General features: G+C 36.3%; 1 non-coding gene across 1 annotated transcript; it reads right to left on the bottom strand.

Annotated features, from left to right (window-relative positions):
• Positions 1 to 5365: 5365 nt before the first annotated feature.
• Positions 5366 to 5437, bottom strand: trnaq-uug. The gene has a single exon. It is a non-coding gene; the product is annotated as a tRNA-Gln (tRNA).
• Between the last annotated feature and the right edge of the window lie 236 nt (positions 5438 to 5673).

Raw genomic sequence — 5673 nt, 5'->3', positions numbered from 1 at the left:
CAGAAATACAAGTGTAAAGTTGTTGATACATAAATGGTGAGAAATTTGTGCCACCGGCAGTGTTTTCCCTGTGTGTGGGTGCATTTTTATTCAGAGTTTTTCTTTTCACTGACCAGTGGAACGAATGACAGTATATTCATGATTCCAGTAAATATACTAATAAGGAAGATGTGGTGTGTATCTGGTGTTCTTAGATGCTTTTAAAGGTTTCATGCAAGAAAAAAAAAATCTTTGAAATTGCTTTGGTCCCTGTGATTTACATCTCAAGCAGTTTAGGTATTTTGCCTGATTTCAAGTACAGTTTCAACTGAAGTAGCACAATGTAGGAATAAATGTGTACAGACCCAGTATTTGGTCTCCACTCAAGTATCATAAAAATGTATCAAGGTGAACTCTTTCATTAAGATTCCTGAACGAGCTACCTGGAAACAGGTCTACTTGGAACTAAAGAGTTCTCATAGTGCTTCAGCATCAGCATTTGGAAACATGGCTTATCCAGCAATGAAGAAGATCTGCCAAAAGAACCTTTTCTTTTTAGAGTATAAGATTTATCATCATTCTTGATAGCACACTGTCTGTTCCATACTTATTTATGTGAGCGAAATCAAACATTTTGTTGTCTGATTAGCTTACAGCTTTTTATTAATATTTACATTAAACATTTGTCATAAACTGTAGTTTAAACATCAATAGGAACTACATTATTTCAGTTTACAAACATCCAGGACTGCAGACCTTTTAAAGATAACATTTAAGTATGTAATCACAACTGTGTGACCAGAAAGCTGTAGTATTTTTGTTTTTAATTTTGATATCAATATCATCGTTTGTATGAGATATATTAATATCAGTCTTCAGACTGAAGGCTTTCGGTTAATTTTGGAATGACAATCAATAAAAGACAATGAAACTTGAATTTGGTTTAAGGACCTATAACTTTTTAAACTAAAAATAAAAAAATTAATAATTTCCAATGTTATTTTGATTAGTTATGTGTAGGCATGTAATATGTACTCTGTGTGCAATGCCATTCATAAGAAAAGGCACCTTCAAATGATGTTACTTAACACCTCTTATTTCTGGATATTTCTGTTCATGCTGTTTATTGCCACATTGTTTTGCTGTCACACCCATTTTCTTATTTATGAAGTTTCTGAGTTCAGTTTCTTTTACAGTGAATAAAATATACATTAATAACAATGCATGCTTGGCTGAATATATATTGTAAGAAATGTCCACTTTTCCCTAAAATAAACTCCTTGATTGGATAATGCTCTTAAAGTTGGAAATGAACAAGGTTTTTGTACAAAAGGTATAATAAACATACCTTTAAGAGAACAACATATACAGTTGGTCTGCCTATTGATTAAAATTGACATTCCAGCCAAACTGAAAAATTTAGTCATTGCTACATCTTTGCAGTGGTGCCACAGTCTCTAGAGAGATATTCCAGTTTCAAGACTAGGAAAACTCCCTTCAGATGATGTATCTTGACGGTGGGAGGAATAGTCTGAAAAACTACAAGCACTTTGGGGTAGATACTTCAAGGTGGGCTGGTTGAATTTTTTCCTTCAAGTGGGCTGAGGCAAAACAAAGCCACATAGCTAATATTTCTGCTGGAACATCACACCTGTATTTATTAACCTCTACATCAGTGCATTTCTTCATCACCATCCGGTGTATTTGTGCAGTACGTGCTGGATATTGTAGTGAGAGAACATTGATGGACAAAAACACTAACAGGATACAAAATTGTGAATTGTTTTTTAGACTGATGAAGCTCAAGGATTCAATGCAGTGCTACAAAATACAACCCCATTTCCAAAAATGTTGGGATGCTGTGCAAAATGTAAATAAAAACAAAATGCAATGATGTGCAAATCATTTAAACTCTATAAATAGTACAAAGACAACATATCAAATGTTGAAACTGAGAAATTCTATTATCTTTTGAAAAATATATGCCCATTTTGAATTTGATGCCAGCAGCACGTTCCAAAAAAGTTGTGATGGGGGCAACAAAAGGCTGGTGAAGTTGTGTAATGCTAAAAAAACACCTGTTGGTTAATTGGCAACAGGTCAGTAACATGATTGAGTATAAAAAATGCTGAGTCTTTCAGAAGTAAAAATGGGGAGGGGTTCACAAAGAACTTTTGTTTTTCATCATCTACAGTACATAATATCATTAAAAGATCCAGAGAATCTGGAGAAACCTCTGTATGCAAGGGACAAGGCCAAAAACCAGTATTTGCTGGCCAAGATCTTCGGGCCCTCAGGTAGAACTGCGGCTCAGAGACACTTCTGAAAACCACTGTCTGTGAAAAGAATTTATCACTGCATCCACAAATGCAAGTTAAAACTCTAAAACACAAAGAAGAAATCATATATAAACAGGATCCAGAAACGCCGCCGCCTTCTCTGGGCCTCTGAGCTCATTTAAAATGGACTGAGGCAAAGTGGAAAAGTGTTCCGTGGTCCAACAAATCAAAATTTGAAATTCTTTTTGGAAATAATGGACATTGTGTCCTCCAGGCTAAAGACCACTCAGCTTGTTATCAGTGCACGGTTCAAAAGCCAGTATTAATGATGGTGTAGGTGTGCATTAGTGGGCATGGCATGGGTGATGTGAACATCTGTGAAGGCACCATTAATGCTGAACGACAGATACATGTTCTGTCAGCATATGCTGCCATCCAGACGACGACTTTTTCAGGGAAGGCCTTGCTTATTTCAGCAAGACAATGCCAAACCACATTCTGCATATATTACAGCAGCATGGCTCCGTATTAAAGGAGTACAGGTGCTAAACTGGCCTGCCTGCAGTCCAGACCTGTCACCACTGATAACATTTGACCCTGAACTATTGAGCAGCTGAAATCCTATATCAAACAAAAATGGGAAAACGTTTCACTTTCAAAACTACAGCAATTGGTCCTCCTCAGTTCCCAAACGCTTACAGAGTGTTGTTAAAAGATGAGGTGATGAAGCACAGTGATAAACATGCCCCCGTCCCAACTTTTTTAGAATGTGTTGTTGGCATCAAATTCAAAATGGGAATATATTTTTCAAAAAACAATACAATTTCTCAGTTTCAACATTTGATATGTTGTCTTTGTCGTATTGTCCTTTAAAAATATGGTTTACATGATTTGCATCTTATTTTTTTTCACATTCTGAACAGTGTCCCAACTTTTTTGGAAATGGGGTTGTATTACATAACATGACTAATAACATAAAATACTAGTTTTAGGCCAAAATGATCCTTTCAACAAATTGATTCAGATTTAGAAATCACATCATCATACTTCTGCTGTTTTACACTCCTGCACTGTCTGAGCTTCACATCAAGAAACAGAAGAAAAAGAATGTAAAAAATGATTCAGTGGAATGACTGGAACTGCAAACAGTTACACTGAGCTTACACTCACCCTCAAGTGGCAATTGCTCTAGCATTGGTCCAGTCTGGAGTGTCTCAGCTGACAGAATTACAATTTACAAGAGAACTATCACTCATTCACACTTGAAACATGAAATATGCCACCCAAGGACCAAACATGAAGCCTGATCTCTCTCATTTAACCAAAATGTCCAATACTGTCATGTTTTCCAGTCTCTTGTGGCCATTTAGTCCCCACAAAGTATGAAATGCATAACAAATACACACTCAGCCAAAAGCCCACGCAACAGTACACAGCAAAATCCAAGTGTTTGGGAATTCAGTGTTGCTAATATACTGTAAAAATGAATTCCATTTTCAGTATCTTTTTCATACAGTTTCACTCACAAGCAGCTTTACAACAGGGCTTATTGTGGAAACATTTCCTATATATTTGTACTTGCAAAACGATTTAACCAATTATCTGGAAAAAAAGCACTTATGTGGCTAAGAATAAATTAAGGCTAATGGCTACCTGTTAGCCTGAAAGCTGCCTAAAGGCTATTAGCTGCCAATGACTTATCTGCATAATCCTAATTGGTGGCTAACGGTTAATTTTTTAGTGACACAAACATCTTTTGGCTGGGCTGTTCCTTTACTTCTGTAATTTTTATGACATTTGCAGCTCAACATTAAAGTCTTTCTAAAGCCTACATGTGTACAGTGTCGTTTTATTTTATGTTAATATACAGAACGGTTATAAATACACCACCTGATGCCTGAGACATTGTTTTATGATAGTTGTGCAATAAGGTTTTGGCAGAAAAAGTATTTTTTATCAATTTACTTTAATTAACATTACACATAAAATGTGTGGGTTCCTTGGTCATTTTGGGCAATATATAAAATGGCCATATTTGCATTTTAAACAAGTACAGAGTCAAACAGTGAATGGATGGGTATTGCAGCATTTTAAACTCGCTGCTAACAATTATAACAATGAGGAGCAAAATTAATTATAATAATTAACTAATAGCATCGCCTTCAGGTAGATCTCTCTTACTCTGCACAGTTATGGTCATCACAGTGTAAAGTCTACGTGTAAATCAATGCATGAAATAAATAATGAAATTAACACAATGTATTTAGATTCTGGAATAGGCAGTATTCAAAAGGAATACAACAGCTAATAGCCTAATATTTTTATATTGATCCCTACTTCTGTAGCAGTGGTGACGTGTCTTCTGAACAAGAGTCATCCATACCTGCCTCGCACTGCTGGAGGGACAAATGAAGGATTATTCAGGGACCATGTGTTTTGTTATAGTGTTGCATGCTGTATACACGCACACTCATATATATGCATATACAAGGAATTTGTCTTTGGTTACATGGTGACTCACAACACAGTGGCTGGCAACAGAATTTCTCATTCTATGATGAATATAAAAACATCCATTCCTGTTGATAATCACATTCATTAAAGAGTAAGAAAAAACGAATTTGAAATGCAAAGTACAGCTGCAAGAGGCATCAGTACTGACTAAATAAAAATAAAAATAAATAAATACAATGAAATAAAAAAAAAAAACAGTGTGTCATTGTTTATGTGCAGTAATTGTTCAAGTTTAGTGGCATGAGAAACATTTTTGGATTTTGGTTGTTTTAACCCTCAGGCTGAAGCGTGTGGCAGAGGAGAAGAGATGAAAGAGGTGATGACCAGGGTGAGATGGGTCAACAGTGATTTTAAAACCACGCTTCCTGTTTCTGGAGGTGTGCAGATCAAGCAGGACAGGCACTTGATGTGCTGTACTTGCAAATGAAGTCTTACAGTAAGTAAGACTGTGTAAGGAGCAGATGTTCAGATTTACTACGTACACAATAGTACAAAAAACACTGCTATAAATTACACGGTTCGTTAGGTTGTCGATTTCTTTTCCGTTTTACTGGAAGAACAATTCACGTTCTTTCAGAGCGATCAAAAGGACGAGGTCCCACCGAGATTTGAACTCGGATCGCTGGATTCAAAGTCCAGAGTGCTAACCATTACACCATGGGACCATGCGCGTGCACACACTCACGGAAGTGTTGTTAAAATGATATTGTTTCGTTCTTTTTGGCTCCTAAGTTTTTACTTTATTTTTTGTGACGAGCAGTGAAGGCGCGCATTACCCATTGACTTGTCATAGAGAAGGCAACAACCATTACTATATTCAGTTAACTAACTTACAGCTTCTGTCAACAAACATTAGCTAACTGGCTAACACTGCCATCCATTCGCGATTTGTCTGTCGCCT

This window comes from Colossoma macropomum, unplaced genomic scaffold, assembly GCF_904425465.1.
Source record: "Colossoma macropomum unplaced genomic scaffold, Colossoma_macropomum, whole genome shotgun sequence".
NCBI classification, from domain to species: Eukaryota; Metazoa; Chordata; class Actinopteri; order Characiformes; family Serrasalmidae; genus Colossoma; species Colossoma macropomum.
Note: the sequence above shows the minus strand (reverse complement) of the source record. Positions and strands in the feature narration are given on the sequence as shown.